This window comes from Bacillus rossius, chromosome 2 (assembly GCF_032445375.1).
Source record: "Bacillus rossius redtenbacheri isolate Brsri chromosome 2, Brsri_v3, whole genome shotgun sequence".
Classification (NCBI taxonomy): domain Eukaryota; kingdom Metazoa; phylum Arthropoda; class Insecta; order Phasmatodea; family Bacillidae; genus Bacillus; species Bacillus rossius.
The window spans coordinates 114,086,593-114,111,101 of record NC_086331.1 but is presented as its reverse complement, the minus strand read 5'-3'; the positions used below and the strand labels follow the sequence as shown (position 1 = coordinate 114,111,101).

The following is a 24,509-nucleotide window of genomic DNA, read 5'->3' as shown; positions in this document are numbered from 1 at the left end:
GGCCACTTCCTGTCGCGCGTCTGTGGCGGGCTGGCGCAGCTACCCTCGTCTCCGTCGCGCCGCAGAGTGGCGGGGAGCCTTCCACACGGGCCACTTCCTGTCGCGCGTCTGTGGCGGGCTGACGCAGCTACCCTCGTCTCCGTCGCGCCGCAGAGTGGCGGGGAGCCTTCCACACGGGCCACTTCCTGTCGCGCGTCTGTGGCGGGCTGACGCAGCTACCCTCGTCTCCGTCGCGCCGCAGAGTGGCGGGGAGCCTTCCACACGGGCCACTTCCTGTCGCGCGTCTGTGGCGGGCTGACGCAGCTACCCTCGTCTCCGTCGCGCCGCAGAGTGGCGGGGAGCCTTCCACACGGGCCACTTCCTGTCGCGCGTCTGTGGCGGGCTGACGCAGCTACCCTCGTCTCGGTCGCGCCGCAGAGTGGCGGGGAGCCTTCCACACGGGCCACTTCCTGTCGCGCGTCTGTGGCGGGCTGACGCAGCTACCCTCGTCTCGGTCGCGCCGCAGAGTGGCGGGGAGCCTTCCACACGGGCCACTTCCTGTCGCGCGTCTGTGGCGGGCTGACGCAGCTACCCTCGTCTCGGTCGCGCCGCAGAGTGGCGGGGAGCCTTCCACACGGGCCACTTCCTGTCGCGCGTCTGTGGCGGGCTGGCGCAGCTACCCTCGTCTCCGTCGCGCCGCAGAGTGGCGGGGAGCCTTCCACACGGGCCACTTCCTGTCGCGCGTCTGTGGCGGGCTGACGCAGCTACCCTCGTCTCGGTCGCGCCGCAGAGTGGCGGGGAGCCTTCCACACGGGCCACTTCCTGTCGCGCGTCTGTGGCGGGCTGACGCAGCTACCCTCGTCTCGGTCGCGCCGCAGAGTGGCGGAGAGCCTTCCACACGGGCCACTTCCTGTCGCGCGTCTGTGGCGGGCTGACGCAGCTACCCTCGTTTCGGTCGCGCCGCAGAGTGGCGGGGAGCCTTCCACACGGGCCACTTCCTGTCGCGCGTCTGTGGCGGGCTGACGCAGCTACCCTCGTCTCGGTCGCGCCGCAGAGTGGCGGAGAGCCTTCCACACGGGCCACTTCCTGTCGCGCGTCAGGATGTTACTGCTCAGACGCGCTCACACACTGGACACGCGCGGACTGTTTCCCGAAACAATCCGAACATGAGGGCTCGATAGGTGCCGAATTACAGAATGTGCCGAACCGAAGAACGCCGAATTAAAGAGCGAAGACCGTAGTGGGGTAGCGTGACCGAAGGGAGGGGTGAAGGAAGGTTCCCGCGCAGTCGGAAGCGGTGTGCTGGCCATTCAAAAATAATAATTTTGCGATACTTTCAGAGTGAGCTCGGAGATGGAAAGTAATGATGGATCGTAGAGACTTGGAAAAGTTATTCATGGAAGAGAACAGGAGATTATAAAACAGTTGCGACGAATATGCTAGGAACAAATGGCAACTTTAAAAGTAGCAAAATACATTGATGTGAGTGAAGAGTTGATACCAGGATTCAAAAAACTGACGACAGCTACCCGATGAACCACAAAATAGCCTAGAGAAAAGCAGGTGCAGTGTGATACTTTTTAAGTAAAATTTGTGTCAAGCTTATTCTATTATTCAATAGCAATTTCAAAAAGAAATGTTAGAAAAGGTTTTATGTATTAATGTAAATTTATTACCTTAAACCAGCACGAAAGAATAATGAAATGTGAAGTACAAAGTAAGCACTAATTACAATGCTATCTAGTATAAAAGAAAGCTCGTCGTAAACAAACACGGTACAAGTTTATGAGCTACGTGTGATGTCCACTTTTGTACTGAAAATTGTTTAGTTGGATAATTTTAAATAGTACTTTAACACATTCCTTTTGGCAATTGTTTGTATCAAAAAGAGACCAGTGGTTACTAACCGTGTGATGATTATTCCCTCTTGATATACATTTACTATCGCTAGCATGCCTTAAAGTAATTACACACATTCTTTACTCCATTCACTGGCCTGTTTGGCAGCGACAACTCAATCAGCGCGTTTGACGAACTTACATATTGAAAAATAATATATGTGTGCGGTTTTGATTAAATTATTTCGCGACTGACTATGAAAAAAACAATAACATAGTAAAAAAGTTGTTTATTCATTAAATTTCCTCAGTTTTCATAGTAACTATAAGAGTGTGTACGTATTTTTACTTGCCTCGTAATCTAAGAGTCAGTATTCTGGCTCTGTACTCGAGGTTTGATTTGCGCTATGGGCATAAGTTTAGGCCGTCCCCCACAAAGCTTTTCGGCATAGGCAAGGGCCATAAACATGATGTAACAAATATAAAGAATAAAAATATCTGTTCAAGGAAGGAAGAATTCCAAAATTTTATGTTCCCTTCCCCTCTCCAACCCGAGACAAAACCAAGTCGCACAGTGTAATATAACGTATACCATTGCGAACGAACTGGGTTCAAATCTTACTCAGAACTCTTGATTTAAGTTTACATGGTTCCCCAAGATCACTTTCGGCGATTGCTGAAACGGTTTCTTAGTATAGGTCATGACCCATAGCTAATTCCTTCACCAATACACCTGGTATGATTTTTTTTTTTGTTTCATCTCTGATCGTCTTGCCTTCGATGGGACCAATGGTTTCGAAAAATTAAAATTAATTAATTCCTTTTGTTGGCATTAGGCTATGACATCAAATTTCTTAAAATATGTTTATATTTATAAATTCTTATTTTATATAGTTATCTTCCTTATGAATCACTGCACCTATGTTTATCTGTAAATAAAAAAATTATTTTTATAAAAGAAAAAAAACATCAACGTACAAATTGTGATTTCGACAAAAGTGTTACAAGAAAGACACTATTTGAAAAGTTTGCGTAGTCAAGAAGACTGCACCCACAACTTGGAATATGATTCACGTTATTGAAAGATGTGACATAGTTATTTGGTGTTACAAGTTTTTTTATTGAAGTCCGTATACAAAGAGGAGAAAGAGATGCCTTTTTTTTATGTGGATATAGGCTTATCACAGATCGGCAATAACTAAATAGTGCAGAAATGTTGGCAGAAGGAAGGGGATGTATGAGGTATTAAGGCATGGGAAGTGTCTCCAGCGCAATCGTCATCGTGCACAAAGGGTCAATGAATAGTTTTTATTTGCCAGTTTTCTGCTAGTTCATATAGCAGAAGCCTCCAGTGGAGATTACATGGACAGATAAATCCTGATAAAAATGGCCTAATGAAAAATTTATCCCGAATTTTCCTGCTTCTTAAGTTATTGTAATGGATAACACGTCCTACAGTGTCCTTGTAAATATGCGTTAAAACTGACATGCATGCCTGATTGAAACGAAGTGGGATTAAATGCGAAGAGATAAAGTATAAATTCAAGCTAATTGAGTTGTTGTAACACTACAAACCGAGATATACAATATTTAGGGGCGACAAACGCTTGCAAAACCCAAAACCATGACCACTAAATTCTTCGTGTGCCTCCATACATGTGCGACTACGGGGCAGTTAAGAATGTTCCAAGAGACGACTGAGCTGGTTATGTGAAATACGTTGTGGGTGTTGAATATTACTAATGGAAGAACGACATGCTACATGTGACGACAGAATAATGTTCTATGACCTTATGGCAAACAGTTTGACCCTGGCACAGCCTTTGTAAACAAGGTAATTATTTCCGAGAAAAAAATGCTATATTTATTATAGAATTGGTTTATGTGTACTGAATTTAAATGATTTTACGTCCAGGTATTGTTAACGGGTGGTTTTTGTTTTGCCCCTTAAATCTGTCGGTACACCACCAGCAACGCTCCGGCAGTGCGCCTCTTTTACGCCCGTAGTTATGCAGCCAGCGAAGCTTGGCCTGAGCTATCGAAGAATGGTCTAGCTCAGCGGTTCCCAAACGGTGGGTCGCGACCCACTAGTGGGTAGCGGAAGGGTTACGGGTGGGTCGCGACTCGATCCCAAAACTATCAGAAACCGTCGAATAAACATCAGAAAAGATAAGAAGAATCGAAACAAATCGAATTGTGTGCAAACACATATCTATTGTTAAATAAATAACTGTTTTGCAACAAAGTACTTATATTTTGTCAACCATTTTAAAATCATAACACAAATTGTTTATCAATAATCAATCGGTATCTTTAAAAAAAAAGCATATCTATAATTTTGCAATATTTGATGGTAAATTATATATGCATAATGAAGGGATACGATACAAATAAGGTTTTTCACTCCACCATGGACTGATAGACCGTGGAGGTATTCCAATAAGGAAAGGTGGGTCGTCGCAAGTCCGCACTACGTGGAAGCCGAGCCTGTTTAAAAACGTCCTAGCCACCGAAGTACGTTGAGTCGATGAAGTGCGGGCCGACACAGACCGAAGTACAACCTCTCGTCGCCTACGTCATGCTGCCCCGGCCGCCTGCAGATTCATCCACGGACTCCGACGTTAAGATCGGCAAGCCCAGCGATCCTCGAGTATTAATAATTATAATCAGTCTACGAGTAGTCTCAGGTGTTGGACGTCTCGATCATGGTCTCAGGAGGAGCGAGTGGGACTTGCTCGACGAGTCGATTTACGAACTCGTTCAGCGAGTGGAAAGTGTTGTTGACTTGGGCGTGCCTCCCATTTCAGGTCATGATTTTGTATTTATATTAATCACTGATCAACTTTTAGACTTTTTCAATTGTTTAACGCTCACGAAATGAAAAATATACCTATACAGCGCATACTTTTTGTATAATTAGCTGCCAAAGTTACATTTTTAACGTTTTTGGGTTGTACAAATAAGGAGAATTTAATTTATTGCAGAATTGAAACTTTTTAGGTTTAACTGCAATGCCACTGACTACTTTATACGATACGGTGTGCATTTCTATCACAAAAACTCATTTCATGTTTCTTGGATGTCAAAATCATAACAAATTTGAGAATTTTGAAATACCAGGTAAATTTAATTAATATTTTCTGAAAGAAATTCAAACCGTTTCTTGCAGTAGCCAGTGGCATTGCAGTTAAACCTAAAAAGTTTCAGTTCTGAAATAAATTAAATTCTACTTATTTGTACAACCCAAAAACGTTCAAAATGTAACTTTGGCAGCTAGTTATGCAAAAAGTATGTGCTTTATACATTTTTCATTTCGTGAAAGTTAAACAATTGAAAAAGTCTACAGGTTTATCTGTAATTACTGTAAATATAAAAGCTGGACCTGAAATGGGAGGCACCCCCTTAAGTGTCAGGGCGAGCGTAATGGCGATGGTGAGGCAAGTATGTACCCAATATAACAGTTGTTTTAATCTACACTGAATGACAGTCGGCGACAAACCCATGAAAAATAACATTCGTCTTGGACATTTTCCACTACCAAGTTATCCCACACGACAAACGACGAAGTCAATGATGACATTTTTCTGCGTTGCTTGCCATAGCATGTGGAGTAGCAGCCCTGATTTTTTTAAGTCATTGTAACACATTATTTAAATAAAATATCAATGGGCGAGTGAAGAAAATCATATCACTGTTGTTGAGCCTTCTGTCATACTAGTAAGACATAGAGTACATATCAATTTCACGTGTATTTCCCACAAATTCCGACAATTTAATGAGATTCTTTGATGCACGCCGGTCACGAAAAGCCAAGTCACATCGTCTTCCTCGTTTTTCCAAGATTCGGTACGAAAAACTTGTGAAAAAAAAGTTATTTTTCTCATAGTTAAGAATAATAATGAGGATTTTGTTGAATATAAGTAAAATAAAAGACTTATTGTCGAAATAAAAGTAATATACGGTGTCTTCTTAAGTTTCATTCGTGTTTCCTTTGTTCAATTCAGTGTAGGTGCTAAATCAGGGGACTCGGGGGAAACAGGAACAAGTGTGAAAACTGGCTTGCGGCACCTGTAGAGGGTGAATGCGTGGCTGCGTAGCGTGGGGGCTCCATTCTGAAAAGCACTCCACGAGTAGGCGGCAGGAGTGAGTGTGGTCCGGTTTCCCGCGCTACTCTCCAATAGTAGCGACAAGCCACGGGCACTCGCTACCGAGTGTCACCCTGCAAGCTCCCCGGCGCCTGCGGTCTGACCAGTTCAATCGCGTGGCCAGTGGCACAAGAGCTTGGCTGCCTGTGGCTTGTCGCAGGTACTCGACAACACCACAATGAGGCCTACAGGCGGGGGAACCCCTCATCGCTACCGCCGAACCGTAAGTCGTCAACATGGCGGACCCACGTGAGGCAGCATAAACCTGTGCATATTCCCTTTCGTGAACATCAGGGGACGTACCAAGCGTATCGGTGAGTCAAACACATATTTCTTATAGCAAAAAATATCCCGGAACATATTTTACAGACTTAAATAGTTATGTAAAGAAAAAAACATTAAAGTTACGTTTTAATCCTAGGATTACTATTTTAATAACAAAAACTCTTTCTAAATTGATATAGTGCTAAATTAGCTGAAAGCGGAAGTGCATTGACTAGTGATTCTAACTTCCCGGGTTTAATTCCACGCGATTCGTAATTTTTTAACTTATTTTTACAAACTTATTTTTGCTCTTTTTAGACGCTAAATTAAAAACTAATTACTTGTTTTTTTTCTTTATCAAAATTTATGTTATAAATTTAATATATAGCCTTGTCCGATGGATTTATCATTTTACACTAGTTAAACAAAGAAACTTTATTTTTTTTGTAATAAAAATAAATATTAGGAATACAATTAACGTGGTTAATTTTATGTGTAAAGTGGTATATATAGGCTTTTTTTCATACAAATACACAGTTTTAGTTCAAGCTGGATGAAATTTTGTACACTTGACTCACAAAGCATGAGTAATGTCACTGTCTACGTTATATTTGGAAAAAAAATTCCCAACCCCCTTTCTCAGCCGTTGAATCGGTATTTTGGTACTTCTTTACTAAATTTTGCACTCTTGTCCAAATTTATTGTCTACAAATAATTTCAAAAGAGGAAAATCACGGTTTATATTAGATTAAGAAAAAAACATCCTATCCCTTTTTTACACCACTTAAATGAGAATTTTGGTACTTCTTGATGAAATGTTGCACGCTTGATATTCAGAAGAAGACAAAAATTACTGTCTATACCTGTTTTCGAAAAAGATTCACTATCCTCCAAATGTTTGAATTTCTGAAATAAAACAATATTTTTTTTATTACTCTCTCTAAAAAAGAAGACTATACATATCAGTTTATGTGCTTATAAACTTGTAATCAATTCTATAGTAATTGTACTGTAAAGTATTTTTGCTGTTACAAAATTTATATTATTGAATTTTGATAATTTGTGTAACTTTTCATTTCAAAACATTTTTGGGAATGAAATCAAAAAGAAGATAAATCCTGACATGCTTACATAAGTACACGCACCTTTTTTTATATAAATTATTTGTGCTTACATTGTTTATTTAAAATTAAGGCTTGAAAAAATCTATAGGCCTTCCTAATATGAAATAACTGAATAAATGGACAGAAATATGCATTGAAAGTTTTATCAGTTATTCGATAAACCAATACCATCAATTCTTACATGTTTCCATAATGTGCAATTTATATAATGCAAATATGAAGTTTATTGAAAGTAAATTACTGGATAAGACTGGCGAGATGTCTTGCTCTACTTATACTGTGCACTTTTACGTTGTCGTTCCGAAATGCATAAACCGTGTTCGAGTCGTCACATCATAAATGTTAAAAAAGATAGTTTAAGCACGAATTTTTAAAGTTATGATTATTTAACGTTAAGATTACTCAATTTTACAAAATGAATTCCAGGGTAGTTACAATGTGACGTTTCATTTTACACACTGCACGTTCCCAAATGACCACAGACGCGAACAAATACGAGTGTGTGCTGCCACACGCGCGAGTCCGCCATCTTGAAGGCTTCGCTTCGGGTCGTGGGTGTAGCGGGGAAGAATTACGCTATTTCCCAGCATTCAACAGCAGTTGTGCCGCTTGAGTCGACAGCGCCTCGGAGGCCACGGAAAGTAGGCGGGAGTTTTTGATGTCACCTACCCGTGTTCTCTTGCACGTCAAGAGTACTGATACTGGCGGGAGGCGGGTTGTCGCAGCGACCAGACATTTCCATAACCTGCTTCCGGAGCGGCCAGGTTGTAGGCTGAGCTCAGCACGAAGGCTAGCGACACCTTCGCCTGCGAACCAAGGCGATGCAACGTGCCGCGCGGGCGGGCGCGACGTTTGCCTTCTGGTTGCGAAACAGGCTCACGTGCTGGTCTTCCACGCAGGAGGCAGTGATGCCAACTCCTACAGAGTGTTCCCCCTAGGACCAACTTCAAATACCCCTAGATTTCGATTAAAAACCCCTTAATTTTTCATGGTACACCCTGTTTGAGAGCTAAAATTATTTTCTCTTGAACCTTACATTTTCCTTATGTTTCTGCTCAAACAGAGCATAATAATTTTGAAAAATAACATTCATTATCTACAATTTTATATATGTACGAATTTAATTTCTGTTTAAAGAATACATGTTTACTAACCTTGAAGTTCTGGATCGGTCTGCCAACATTTCGTATATTTTTACTGATAATTTTATTTTTTTTTTTTGCATTCTGTAAAAGATTTGAACACGAATAATTAATTATTATTCTTGTTTTTTTATTCCTTGGCACCACATAAAAACACAAACGACCTACTTTGCAATCCAATAAAACTCGCGAGTACACAACAAACTAACGGACACAACCTCAACCAAACGTGAAAACGTTGAACGGTAAAAGTCGAAACGGAATTCTCTTCACCAGAAAGTTGTAGTTGGTCGTAGTGCGAAATTCAGCTACCAATGCCATTTAGGCTATGTTGCTGTTTTTTTTTACTTTGTTTTCAAGATATACACTTTAATTTCACGCCCTCAAAAATTTCTTGAATAATGTACCCGCTAAAAAAATCCCACTAAAGAATCCCCTTAAATAAATGTACCATCTAAAAAAAAAAAACAAAAAAAAAACATTACATCTTGGTTCCCCTAAATTTGGGGGGAAAACCCCCAAGTTGGCATCCCTGACAGGACCTGCAATACTCCCGGCCCACGCCTCGGCTGTTGTCCTCAGATATTTATACAGTCCACTACCACTACTTTGGTATTTCCGACCAGGGCTATCGCTCTAAAAACAAACAAATATACATGCAGTATATGCATGTAGAACAAAGCAAATAAGTTTAGCGGGAGGCCTCCAGATGTAAAAAGGCACCAAACCAAGAATTGCTTTAAAAAAAAAAAAATCTGCGTGCGTCACAATTAAAATTGAATTCAATTTCATACGATACATTGCTGAAAATTATTGGAAAAAGTTTATGGTTCGAGGAGCAAGGTTGCTGTTAGGAGACCCTCACCAAGTGGCGTACCCAGGTTTTTTTTTCCCGGTGAATGATTGGAGAAGTTTTTTTGCATTGTCTACCAAAAATTAATGTCGGCACAGTTATTTTACTCAGTTTTTTTTTACCCTGCAGTCTGAAATGTATTAATTTAAGTGCAGTCAAGGAAAATAAAATATATTTTAATTTATTTCAGCAAAAGCAAACATTAGGCCTGCTTGTATCTAAGGAACCTAGAAAAGGAGATATGTGTATGCAGATATCCTCCATGGCTACGCTAATTAAAAGTTGTGCTCGACAATATCGCATATTTATTTCGAAGGCTTAATCACGTCTTCAGCCATGATATCGGAGGGTCGAGTCAGACACAGCGTGGGCATAACCTTCGCGCTGAACTCAACCTACAACCTAGCCGTTCTGGAATCATGTTATGGAGATGTCTTGCCGTTGCTGATATTCGATCACGCACCTCATCGAGCACCGACAGTTTTACACGCCTGTAATGTTATTTATCGGCAGTAAAATCGTACTAAAAACTACCAGAGGTCCAGTTCCAGGACTGCAGGGTTCTGTTCACGGCCTACTCTAATAAAGCAGCAGAGTAAAAAAGTGCGTAGCGCCCGGGAACGAATTAATGAACGGGAGCACGATCAAATTCCAACAGGGGGAAATTTGTTTTACGTTTCTGTTAATCTTATTATTGCATTATAATTCGTGGAAAATATATTCTTAATTGGTATTTGATTAGGTAATTGCTATAATAGCTACTAAAACATATATTTGTACGTTGGTTTATGTATAATATATATCGTTTATTATATATATATAATTAACAATATCTTTCATGACGTGAAATTTTATTTCTGGTGACAAATATGTGTTGCAAAAATAGGATAAGTGTTTTAAAATATTGTAAATTAATGTATATTAAATCAAATAAGTATAACTTATAACACGTGTACACTAAACCAAGTATTTATTATTGAAAATACTTTTAAACCCATCAGTCTTTTTGTTTTCACTAATATTTCTGTTTAAGTTGCCCATCAGAGTAAAAAAAAAAATCATCAATTGTAAACCAAATACGCTGATTTGTGTTGTGTTCCATTATTCTCACGCAATCGTAAGCAAAAAAAAGGTTGTGTACAGACACGTCAAGTAGACTGCTTGTTTCACGATGTGTTGCTGTGTCTAGTCTCAGGCAAGGTTATCGGGAATCGGTTTGGACACGTTCTCACGTTAACACGGCAACAAACAGAAACAAATCCAAACACAGGATGTCGAGGGGCCTGGAATATGTCCCTTCATGAGGAGGGACAGTGGATACCGCTATCTTTGAAAGATTTGTGCAATGGGAGTGCATGACTTGATGTAAGTTTTTGGACATACGCCATTGCTAAGAACAATGCAATGGCAATGGCAATGGCGTTTGTCCAAAAACTTACATCAAGTCAGTGGATACCACATCCAGACGCAAAATACTGCATGGAAGTGAAGCAGGAAATATAAAGTTTTTTTTAAGACTGTGGCTGCCCGCCTTCTGCTCAATTGACTCACGTTAGGCATTAAAAAGTATCAATTCGTATATATGTTGTATCTTCACTTCCATTAATCTTTAAAAGCTTGATAACGAGCCCTTTTCTCAGAAAATAAAATATTAATCTTAAAAATGTTGTTAGAGATATTTAATTTCTGACTATCTACCACAATGACCACATACCTAATTACGATCGTCATCACTAGAGACAGTAGACGGCACACTATGCGCGGGCACGCAGCTAGGAATATCTGCAAGGCCCCCGGACTTCAAGGCTAACACCACAACTCACCAGACAACTGCCACTACGGAGCGCCAAAAGTGAGGGACTAACAGCAGTCCAGGGCAGTAATCTCTCTTAAGTTTAGGACTGCGAATACCGCCGGAGAGAAGAGAGACAGAAATACAGAGACAAATAAGCCCCTCCCCCTCAAACATCTAGTAACAGAACTGTGCCCATACAGTAGTACACAGTCGATGTCCTCCGGCGTTGATGTGCACCCAGTGCAAGGATAGGTGAAAACTTAGATCGCACCAAAGTGTTTGCACCGAGTACTACGCAAGGCGTCCTTCGAGTCGTGTGGTATGGAACTGGAGGGTGTCGTTCGAGCTGTATGTTTTAGTACTGGAGGGTGTCCTTCGAGCCGCATGGTATGGGACTGGAGGGTGTCCTTCGAGCCACATAGTATGGGACTGGAGGGTCATTCGAGCTGTATGATTTAGTACTGGAGTCTCCTTCGAGCTGTATGGTTTAGTACTGGAGGGTGTCCTTCGAACCGTATGGTTTAGTACTGGAGTCTCCTTAGAGCTGTATGGTTTAGTACTGAAGGGTGTCCTTCGAGCCACATGGTATGGGACTGGTGGGTCATTCGAGCCACATGGTATGGGACTGGTGGGTCATTCGAGCCACATGGTATGGGACTGGTGGGTCATTCTAGCCACATGGTATGGGACTGGTGGGTCATTCGAGCCACATGGTATGGGACTGGTGGGTCATTCGAGCCACATGGTATGGGACTGGTGGGTCATTCGAGCCACATGGTATGGGACTGGTGGGTCATTCTAGCCACATGGTATGGGACTGGTGGGTCATTCGAGCCACATGGTATGGGACTGGTGGGTCATTCGAGCCACATGGTATGGGACTGGTGGGTCATTCGAGCCACATGGTATGGGACTGGTGGGTCATTCTAGCCACATGGTATGGGACTGGTGGGTCATTCGAGCCACATGGTATGGGACTGGTGGGTCATTCTAGCCACATGGTATGGGACTGGTGGGTCATTCTAGCCACATGGTATTGGACTGGTGGGTCATTCTAGCCACATGGTATTGGACTGGTGGGTCATTCTAGCCACATGGTATGTGACTGGTGGGTCATTCTAGCCACATGGTATGTGCCTGGTGGGTCATTCGAGCCACATGGTATTGGACTGGTGGGTCATTCTAGCCACATGGTATTGGACTGGTGGGTCATTCTAGCCACATGGTATGGGACTGGTGGGTCGTGCTAGCCACATGGTATTGGACTGGTGGGTCATTCTAGCCACATGGTATGTGACTGGTGGGTCATTCTAGCCACATGGTATGTGACTGGTGGGTCATTCGAGCCACATGGTATGGGACTGGTGGGTCATGCTAGCCACATGGTATTGGACTGGTGGGTCATTCTAGCCACATGGTATGGGACTGGTGGGTCATTCGAGCCACATGGTATGTGACTGGTGGGTCATTCTAGCCACATGGTATTGGACTGGTGGGTCATTCTAGCCACATGGTATGTGACTGGTGGGTCATTCGAGCCACATGGTATGGGACTGGTGGGTCATGCTAGCCACATGGTATGGGACTGGTGGGTCATTCTAGCCACATGGTATGTGACTGGTGGGTCATTCTAGCCACATGGTATTGGACTGGTGGGTCATTCTAGCCACATGGTATGTGACTGGTGGGTCATTCGAGCCACATGGTATGGGACTGGTGGGTCATTCTAGCCACATGGTATTGGACTGGTGGGTCATTATAGCCACATGGTATGTGACTGGTGGGTCATTCGAGCCACATGGTATGGGACTGGTGGGTCGTGCTAGCCACATGGTATTGGACTGGTGGGTCATTCTAGCCACATGGTATGTGACTGGTGGGTCATTCTAGCCACATGGTATGGGACTGGTGGGTTGGACTGGGTTGGGGAGTGGGGGGTGGCTTTGTGCCGCGCGGACAGCGGGTATGCAGGCGTGCGCGGAAGTCACGGCCAGGAAGCGCCAGCCCTGCCGAGCTCGGTCAGCCCAGCCCGTGGCGTGGGCTGTCTCACGCTGGACTCACAATAACGAGATAGGCATCACTTCTGGGATACCTTGGGCTGAAATCACAATAGCGCTACGTTTCGCACATCTACTCTGTACTCACAATAGCGCGATGGCTGGAATCTCAATAGCGTATTCATGAACACGTTCGTGACATCGTCTTGCTATGAGATAACATTTAGTAAATATATGATTGGAAATTTGGTGACAAAACATAAAATAAAATGAAAAAAATATGTATAGCAATAGCCCTAATAACAACAGAGACCAAAAATTAATAAAAAGCAAGGCGTAAACTATAGAGAGTTTGTAACTCAAGTTTTTGCAGTAAACTGAATATATTTTCAATTGGAAAGACTAAATTTCTAACCAGTGCGGAATGCCTACTTCAAGACATTTGGCGTTTTATAAATACTTATTATTCGGGGCAACCGAATGACATAGCAAGGAGCAATCCCAAAATTTTCCTGGAGTATTTCGGGCAACCATGGAACACCCAAATCAGGATGGGTAGACCGGGATTCAAACCTAGGTAATCTCGAATGCGAGTCCAAAGTTTACTCCGTTGCGCCACCTTGCTTCGCTTCTGTAATTATTCAATCAATGTCCTTCAAAATTGCCAAAATGGAGATTCTCGCACTGCTGTATCTCAAAATAGAGTGTTTGGTTTAACAAGTATGTTTGGTCGTGCGGTAGCATGTTCGCCCACTGGGGGGTCGTGGGTTTGATCTCGGCCGGCTGCACTGAATGAGAACCCCCACAGTGTATTACCATCCCCACAGAATAATTGTGAACTTTTTAGGCATGTATTGCCACACACCGTTCATCACGATGCTGGTCAGTAAATAGCGTCAAGCTGTTCGACAGCGTCTAAAGCTCTCATAAAATAACAAAATAAATGGTAAACACTCGTAATGAATATCTGTGAAACCATCCAAAGCGTGTACTACACACTTTTAAAAGATGAAGGTACATCGCTCTATATCTCATAGCGCTTTCGTGTTTCTGTCAAAACTTAAGTACGTGTATAAAAACTTGCCTACTAACACTTTTGTGAAATACACTTCAACAATAAGTGTATTTAAAAATGCTGGTTAAAAATTATCATACCAAAATTATTTTAACATTTGTTAACAAACATTGGTTGAAATTACGAAAACAAAAAATAGAGAAATGTTTTATTCAATACATTTTCGATGTAAATTAAATCCCATGCATTTAGTTCCGAACAGTATTCTTTTCCCTGTCTGTGATCATGTCAACAAAATAAAAATTTTATCTCCGAAAACTTGGGATTTATAGAACACTTGAACCACTGAGTTTTGAGAAAAATAAATAACTATGGGAGGAAATTTTAATAGATGTTTAAAAATGTTATCTCGATAAAGCATTATTTGAACCGTGTATTTATTTGTAAACAAGAATTTACTTTTTTCAGCGGAATCAATAATATTACAACAGTGAAATAACTATCACAATGAAATTTTAAAAATCTAATCGCGGCATACTTAGCAGCGTGTTCTATCGAGAATCAGTACGACGACGACTTATGTATTGGAAAATGTAGCTTGTGAGTCAGCCTCCGAGCGCTGCAGTAGTTACAGGAGCCAGGACGGCGAGGTCACGTGACCACAGAAGAGTCGGAGGACTGTCCGTGAACGCCGCCTCGTGTCGCGCGCTGCTGACCAAGGTCAAAATGGCGGCCGCCGCGCCGGCAAGGAACAGCCGTTGGCTGGCTCGTCTCGGCCGCTCGGCTGACAACAGACAGGCTGCGCCTCCGGCCGATCTCCTGACACGCGCGTACACCATGCACTCACGTCTAAGTAGGCACACTTTCAGTCGTTTTCACCATACGTTTAATACGTACAATACAGAGATACTACGTTTAATCACATTGAACTTAAAATCACAAGAATTACCTTGGATTCGTAACCAAACCTCTAAAAATGCGTCAAGTTGACAGGAAAAAAAAACACTTTCTTACCACGAACATGTTTACCGTGTTCACAAAGGAACGCACACCCGTAAGTTGTAATCCGTCGCAGTCCCTACAAATATCCAGTTATTATCTGGAGCTACAAAGTACTCTTTTTTTTTCAGATCTCTGTTCATTGATAATTTCGGTAAATGTACAGCAATTTTAACAGTGAGGTGAATATTTTTAGGCCAACATTGAACTCTTACTATGCTGTGTTAAACTACTAACATATATGAATAATTTTAAAAAAAAACTGTTCACATGTTGCAGTAACATATGTAAACAAACGAACAAGGCATTGTTGAGATCAGCTGAATTTGGCAAGTATGTTGGTATACGTCCGTAATTAGTCCATGGCTTATATACTGACGCCGGCAGCACTCTCAGCACTACGGGGTTTTCTCTGGCTGCTCCCGTCACCGCACTAGCACGCGCTTCCTCGCTGCTCCGGCTCAGGACTCGAGACCGTGTCACGGGAACAGATGAGCTGGAGCCGCCAGATTACAAACGTCACATCCACGATGCTACGGCGCTGAGAGCGCGCCCGGCATCACTGTTTACCTTACGGCAGCTATTTTAGAACTCGTCTCGGGTTGCCTAGCAACGCGCTTCACCAGGCAAGCTTCACGCCAGAAGACAACACTTGATGCAGGCGCACGAGTCCACAGCGCGAGACGGCGCAGGCCAAGGCATACGAGTGTTGGTTCATTATTAAGTTTCCTGGTATTTTAGACCACTCAAAGCAGCGGTCATTCCGAGTGTTATTAACCCTTTGGTGTGATCCTTGAGAAACACGTGACATTCCATTTGTATTTATTTACCATGACGTCAAAAATAATCAAAGCTCCAATGAAAAACGCAAGAACATTGATAATATAATAAATATTTTCGAAACGCAAATCCCCTCCTGTTTCCATTCCGGCAAAATGATCACTTACTCAAATTTCTCCATACATTTACTAAGTTTTAGTACAAAAAACGTTTTATTTTAAAATTAAATTTTTAAATCGATGGTTTCTAACAAATGGTGCGTAATAGACCGAAATCCCCAAGTAAAATTTTGAAATAAAGTTAAAATTTATAAAAAAAAACTACTTATGAGGTATGTTTAACATAAAGTAGTACAATAAAATTAAATTGCATATTAAAAGCAGTGTTAAGTTGTGACAGTAGAAAAATAAATAACAGATAACTGACATCGCACCTCGGCGTTTGCAGAACTCCAATGCGCTCGTTAACAACCTACCCCCCCCCCCCCCCACACACATAAAACATTGCCCACTACTTAACCCTCGGCAACAGGTGAACTATGCATATCATTTAAATACACTCTTATAACTTAAATGCATTTGTCTATCGAAACCGTCGATTTGGCACCATCTCCAGTATCTCAAATCATATTAATTCCACAAGATTTTAAAACTTTCATGTTTAAAAGGTGCAAAGTATTTTATAAATAAAAAAGCATTGCTGATTTCTCTTAAAGTTCAACTGATTTTCTGTACAGCACAGTGTCTGGTATATCTCTTTGCCAAATCCCGATTTATGTGTTTTGAGTTTCGGGAAAAATTCTATGCTAAAAATCATACTGTCATAAATAAAACTAATTATAGTACATAAATACACATCATGTCAGAAAGCAGCCTATTATTTTTCTAGCCAAGGTAATTTATTAGGAAATAGGTAAGGATTGAGGTGAATCTTTTCCCTCAGAGGTGAATTGGTGAACTTTTTGAAACGAATACTTAATGTCGATAAAAGGGTGTCTGACTACGAAATGGAGAATAAAGGGGGCTAGATTATTATCCAATGAATCACTGCAATACCTGCAATCTACAAAACACTAAGCTTGCAGAAACCTTGTACAGTGAATTCGACAAGACCTAAGACTTGTTCTGCAAGATTTCCATTCCAAGCTTGAACAAAATCTTTTTTTTAAAGCCTAACTTGATGATTAAGACACAGACTTGTGTTCACAGGCTTGCTCAATTTTTTTTTGACTAACTGATACGTTAGGTATAATTTTCAGAAGGTGTTTCATATACAGAATGTTCCATAACGTAATGTCAAGTAGATAATAGTTGAAAAGTCAATAATTTGCAGTTCTGAATCAAAAACCAAAATTAAAAAGTGTTGTAGTTTTTGAGTTATATGTATTTTTTTTCAAAAGTTTTAAAATCCTTATTTTGGAAAAAATTCTAAGATACTGTGTCTACAAATTTTTGTAACGCAAACAAGAACAACCTTGCTATAGAGAAGAATTCAATATAAAAAATACTGCAAATAATTTAACAAAAAATTATTTTCAAGAATTATTCTGCACAAATGTTCCCTCTATTGACTTTAACTATTCATTTTGTAAAAAAAAAATTAACTATGCTTATTTAGTAAGTTATTTTTAAAAATAACTCATTTAAGAAAAAACTTACTAAGTTAGCATACTATTTTTTTAAAGTATGAATAGGCAGTTACCTGATAAATTTTTTTGCCACCTAAGTCGTACAAAGAATTTATTTTCTCCACACGTATAACAATTTTGACTTTATTTTGAATTGTTATCAACAGCAACGTTATTCATGATTTCGTAAAAAAAAATTAGTCACTGCACCTGATAATTTGCGGCACGGTGTGGGATTTTCAAATATTTTGACAAAAAGGCTATGACTCAAAAAGTAACCATTTTAATTTTTTCACGTGACAACGTCTAATAAATCGATGAACGCCGGCTGCACGCACGAAAAAGTGTCCCGTTACGCACATTGTTCCGTTACGCTCATTGTACGCTTGCGCCGCATCTATCTCTCTTCCACTCGACTGTTTATAAAGTGAAGTGAAAAGTTAATGTGGTTTTCATTGCTTATTACAACAACAATTTCGGCAATAAAGGTTAATTCTTGCATTTTAAAAATCTGATTACTAGTATAATTTCAAGTATTTATTCTTTTATTATTAAAAAAAATTATTCAATTTTATTCATAAAGTATGCAATCATTTCATCAATGTTTTGTTATGACGTCACGTTAAACTATCGTCCGTAAACCGACTTTACAGACAACCAATTTTCTCGGGATAGTAATTAATTGGCCTACCAATTACTCTCGGTTTGACGTAGAGTTCTGGACAGCCTGTGTATTTGAGACACTTGATACTGTGTATGAGTAAACACATAAAATCAAGTACGTATCGTATTTGCCGATACATGGAGGTATCAAGTGCCGCGCGAGGTCGCTTGCGGAAGGCCACGGCCGCGCCGGCTGCGGAAGTGTGCCCGCAGACCGGAACCAGGGCGGCGCGGCGACGTGGCAGGTTCGCACGACCCACTCGGCGCGGCGGGCGTCGAGCCGGCAACAGCGCCACGCTGGCAACGCCGCGCACGTGTTACGCAACTCCGCGGCGTACTACGATCGGCGCGGGGGGGCGGGGCGGGGCACGTGGCCTCGCGGCGGGAGGGGGGGGGGGATACCGCGCCCTCCACTATTAATAAAGACCAGTGGAGTTCCTCGTTGGTGCGTCCATGGGCCAGGACGCATCAGCAATCCTCCCACCCACGTGGTTCCTAACGTCTGCAACTAGACCTTCACTTCTTTTCAACGTACCTGCCGTGGAAGGTGCCGGGTCAATGTCCAACGGTGTTATTTTTGGACTGTTTGTCTCGCCGACAGCGAGAACATCATGCGGACACGTTCAACCAACACAATGCCTTGAAATCGGGTAAGTAATCCCAACATTGGACTCGAGTATTACGGAAGACCATGGAAAAACCCAAATCGGGATGAGTGGATGGGGATCCGAACTCAGGTCCATTAGCATGCGAGTCCATTGCTCTACCATTGCGCCACCTCGCTTTTGAGTGAGTGAGTGAACACATTTCTCCGGCCCAAATACGGGAAGGGCTCTGAGGTCTGACCTACGCATATCTGATCCTGCACATTCTTGACAGGCCCTAATAATGGCATGTGATAACTGGAAAAGATTTTTTGGATTCCTTCGGTCAGAAAAAAAAAAACAATTGTTATACTGGCGCTGCTTCTATTGTTGGATAATACTTATTCTGGAACGATCACCAATAATATCCACATATGAGCAGACCGGAATCACGTACAGCTGTATCAAAACAACAGGACTTTGGCAAAATCAAATGGCCAATGAAGAAGAAATAGTAGCTCAATTGATTACACATATATAAGACTGCTGATTTCAACATTCTGGCAAGGAATACATTAAACTTCCGATTGTATGTGAGTAGAAACGCTGATTTCTTTTTGAAAATCTTATAGTACATAGGCCTTAGAACACGCGTAGATAGCTGCGGCATTTGATTGATTCTCTGTGTGAGAACATTTACTATTTCGGTTAGATCATACCGGTATAGAAGAAACCTGCATTCAGGCCGCGAATTACAAACGAGTAAACGGAAAATTTGCCCAGAGCGCCAGTTTGTAAGGGGCGAGAGAATTTGAGATGGCGTAAAAAATAAGACAAAAATCTGTGAGACGGAAAAAATAAGTTTTTTAAAGTACGGTAATGGTTTGATTTTCAAAAATACGTGAAGAGGGAAAATGTTAGTTTATATTAACTAGTGCAGTGCGCTTAAAAATATTTGACCTCAAACTAAATACTTCAGAAATAGATTTAAAACTCATTTATTACGGTAGTTATAACAGCCGTATAAATCTGTAACAGCCATTTATTAAATTTAAATAAGACAAAAGACTAACAGTCTATGTATTTGAAAAAAACTTAGCATTTAGTTGCATATTGTGCTGTTTCAAAACTGATAGTAAATAAGCGTGAATTTGTAAAATTGTTGGTTGCTGGGGGGGGGGGGGGGGTGAGGGGGGGGGGGGCGCTTAAAGCTTATCTGCCCAGAGCGCTAGCTACCTGAAATCGGGGCCAGCCTACATTTAAAATTGAAAGAATTCACGGATTCATTTCAAACATGTGCATGTATATGTTCTCTGTGTCTGCAGTTCGTATGCAGTTTATTTAGCATCACAAAGTTAGCAGTGGTTTAGATATGCGGAGAGCTGTGGAGTCTAACCTGCAGGTTAATGAACATGCGAACTTTTCCAGTCCCAACCTGAATTATTCCAACTTGGAACACCTGCGACTCACTTGCAAGAACCCTATGCGAACTACTTCAGTTTATGGAGCCTATGTATGGGTTTCCATGGATTTACCTGAGCCCACGGCCGACTTCAGCAGTGTTCCGTTATGTCACTGTTCACTGTGTGCACGTGAAGCCATTTTCTTACTCCATTACACCGTTTGGATTCGTGAATCTGCGACAATGTGCGTCTTTATTTATAATAGAAAATGTATAGATACTTAACGTTTACATCATGTTGTCAGTCATGTTGTCTACATTATGCCGTTATTTCTGGTGAAATATAACTAAGTATATATAATAACTGTGCAGTGGTACCATCGAAAGAGAGCTCCAGAGGTTTGAAGTACCAATTCCCAAAATTCAAAGTCCCTGCCCGGCACATGACCAGAAATGTCGTATGAAATAAATAAGTTCTTCAATACTCTCCGACACAGAACTCATTGCCTTTCATACCGCCCATGTTTATACAATTTGTCCAAAATGTCGCAGGCTTCTCATAAACACAGTACTTAAGCTGTGTACAAATATGAAAACCATTTCAAGCCTTATTTAAAAATAATTGTATTTTTGTCTAATGTCTTTCACATATCTAGAATGTCTAGGGTTATTTGTGGCATTTGAAAGTTTTCCTAAGACAAATTCCTTAAACATTGGATTAAAAAAGAGATAACATGAGTGTAATAAAGATAGTTGGCTTTCGCGGCCATTCTCTGGAGTTGCTTGGCTAATGGGTCGAAGCTGTGTCGAAGGCGAAGATATCACCAACGTTTCGGTCGAAGCTGCAGTCGCCATCATCAGGGAGCAGTTACCTACTGAGTGAAGCGATAAAAATTAATCTAGGTTTAATGGGTAAGAAACCCGATTTTGTAGACCATCATTTTCGGAACCAAACAAAAAAAAAGGAAAGGACTTTTTGAGAGAAAAATTGTTACTTATTAAAGCAGACCGAGTTAAATATTATCAACATTGCCCATTTGCATAACATCCGATGTTTGAACTCCAATAAAGTGTTTTGTACATTAATTAATTACAAAACATTAATTTGTTTATGTAACCTAAGTGCCAAACGCAATCTCGCTGTGACGCGGGTCAGTTTCGACCCCCAACATTCCGTTGGCACGTGACAGCTCGGGAGAGATCGCTGTTTATCGGACGAACACTTCAAATGAAGAAACGACGAGTTCAAGAGGCTCACAAAAGCGAGTTATGACATCAAGGTTTCTAACCATTCGTTTTCATAGAAAAAGGCCGCAGGCATACGCTGTCGTTTTAGTGAAAGCTAACGTTGCTCAAAGCCCGCCCTACAGGATACCTAATTTCTGCTATACCATCTGTTATTATACCCTGGATATACACGTGGGCATGACCGTTTGTATAGCAGAAGAGGAGAAAAAAATTCGTTACTCCAAACGTACGGTAGGTACGTAAAATGCTAACAGAAAACCAGCCAACGCAGTTCCTGATCAAAGCAAGCAAGCATATCTGGTACTTAGGAATAAATTGTATCTGCCAGCTTATCAAAAAACTGAAAATATACGAAAACAGCAGCTTTTTATTCTAAAATAATGTTATTTTGGTGAATTATTTTTGAAATTTATCTTCTGCTCGTCACTTGCAAAAAAAAAAAAAACTAGTTTTCCTTAGTATTTAAGAAAACAGACAGTGCAATTTTAAACTTAAAGAGAGTGAATTTTCCGCGGTAAGTTAGTTTGAAAATCTAGAAATCTAAATTGAAAAGGAAACAAGGGAATTTAGGTTAGTTTTAATGTAATTTTTTATGTTATATTCATAAAATTGCATTAATAAGACAGCTTCGCATTAATTTACAGTAATATTTGTGGTAATTTCATCGTAAGATTAAAAATGCTACCAATTAACATTTAAAAAAATGTTAATTGACTATCTACTAACTTACTAGACTACTTTGAGAAATTGTAACTAAAATTTTCTTTTACCAAGTTACTTAAAGAAATTAACATAATATAAGATCGTAGTAATTTCCATAATAAATTAAAATGCTAAATAAAATAAAACCATCTCCCATCTCATTTAGGTTAACAGGGGTGCAGTTACAATGAGTCAGCGTATTCACGAATAATTTATAAACATTAAATTTCCTGATAAACGTAGGTGTTTTAATAAGAGAATTAATTTTTGTATGAGTTACTTGTGATCATATAATTTACTTTTAATAAAAGTAAAAAATTAAGGTCATAGGCTTACCTAATAAATTACCAAACGAATGGAATGAGCTATATAGGCATTTAAAATTATTACATAAATTAAATAAACAAATAAAAAATAATAATTTTTTTTTGCTGAAAGCACTATTTTTATAAATAGCAATCTGATACAAAATAATTTTTCCACCGAGAATCAACAAATGCTTGGAGGGGACTATGTATTATCGACGCAGTGATACCAGATTTCTTACGTATTTTAAAAGTTGTGATTACTTCTTGCAATGAATATTTAAGTTTACTAAGTATATTTCGGGGTAGTTCTACTATCATAAGTTTCATTTGGCACATTAATACGTTCGGCCACTTTTATACCCGGAGCCAAACCTCTTTAAGGGTGCTGAAATATTACCTACACGAGAGCAAGCGCGCTAACAGAAAAGAGACATGGAAACTGCGAGATGCGCTTTAAATCGGTAGAAAATATTTCATAGATTTTGAAAAAAAAAAAGTTTTTGATATTCATTCAGAAAATAATATCGGAATGACCGTGCTGTTCCTGAACAAGCACCAATCAAAAACTCTTAAAATTGTTTCGGTAACTTTCCCAAGCATGTGATAGAAGTAGCTAACCTATACGATTGCGTGAGAAATTTGCCATAAATTTGTTTAGGAAAATGTCAAATGCATAGGAACTGTGCCATATTTGTACGGTTATTTCCGATACAATTGCATAGGTACGTAGTATAACATGTTACAGAATGTTGCCAAATGTTTCTTACAAGTTAATTTCTGCGTCAAAAATTATAAGATGTGCGTCGAGTTATTTTTTTGGTCTCCGCATTGGGGGCACAACGCCGAACGTACAATAACGCCGAAAACCATAACGCCGAATGCCAAATTGACTACAACGCCAACAGCTAGAAAACTGCTGTGTACCACAACACAAATACATTAACGCCGAAAAATTTCATTGCAGTACTGCCACAAAGGTTAGGTTAGGCTAGGTTAGGCTAGCCTACGTTAGGTTAGGTTGTGGTATTTCGGCGTTAAGATACATTTAAGAAACACACACATTCATTCAGTTGTTTTTTCATTTTGCTCCAGTGCCCCCCCCCCCCTCCCCCCCCTCAACAACATTTTTCGGCGTTGATGTATTTCGGCGTTGTGGTACACAGCAGTTTTCTAGCTGTCGGCGTTGCGGTCAATTTGGCATTCGGCGTTATGGTATTCGGCGTTATTGTACGTTCGGCGTTGTGGTATTTCGGCGTTGTGTTTTAACGACCCTCCGCATTGCCGTAGGCGGCCGTCTCTTAAACGAGCACTTTGGACAGCCCTGGCAGTTGGGTTCGTTCCGCCCGCAGCACCCCCTACCCCCTACCCACTAACCCTCCGGCGAGACAGCCAACATCGCTCAAGCCTCCCGAACGCCGTCTTGCGCTGATGCGATGGTCCCCAAACTCCGAGACCGACACCTACTTTCCTGGAGTTCCGGGCCCACCCGCAATATACTGCTAACATAGCTATACTGATTGTGGGATGTAATGCATAATCTATTTATCACACAAACAAACCATTGAAAATTTACTCACTCCATTTTGGTAGCCGCATATTACGTGGTGTGGCATACCAGAAATGTTTGCATCGCCTACTCATTTACATACAACCTGATTTTTTTATAACAAAACAACATTAAATGTTCTTTTAACATACTTTAAACAAATTTTGCTAGGCAATTAGTCGTCAAGGAGATAAATTAACATTATTTACCTAAAACTTTGTATTAGAAGCTCTATCCCGAGTTTCCTTTTTTTGCTATTAGTTACCCAACAGATAGCGACAAACGTCGAGCGAAACATGGTTTCAGTTTCCGCTGTAGGAATCGCACTTCTGTATATATCTCCTTGTGCTGTGCCCGAACTGAACAAGCTCTGGAGTGGGTTGTGAAGTCCAGTGCCGCCTCAGACACCACTCTGTGTGTAGTATGAGTTAGCACTTACACTTACAAGTCACACTTGCAGGGGCGTGCCTAGGGGGGGGGGGGGACGAGAGGGACCGG

The 24,509-nt window shown here is 41.0% G+C and overlaps 1 protein-coding gene and 1 long non-coding RNA gene across 2 annotated transcripts in view; one reads left to right on the top strand and one right to left on the bottom strand.

The window, feature by feature from the left end:
• The window catches only part of LOC134529638 (uncharacterized), a 139,005-nt gene that overhangs the window by 69,527 nt on the left and 44,969 nt on the right, over positions 1-24,509 (bottom strand). The gene's annotated exons all lie outside the window — the stretch shown is intronic.
• LOC134529639 (uncharacterized) overlaps positions 18,656-24,509 on the top strand; it is a 201,350-nt gene continuing 195,496 nt past the window's right edge. The window contains exon 1 of the long non-coding RNA XR_010074649.1: positions 18,656-18,871. This is a non-coding gene — a long non-coding RNA (uncharacterized LOC134529639). The remainder of the gene's footprint in view (positions 18,872-24,509) is intronic.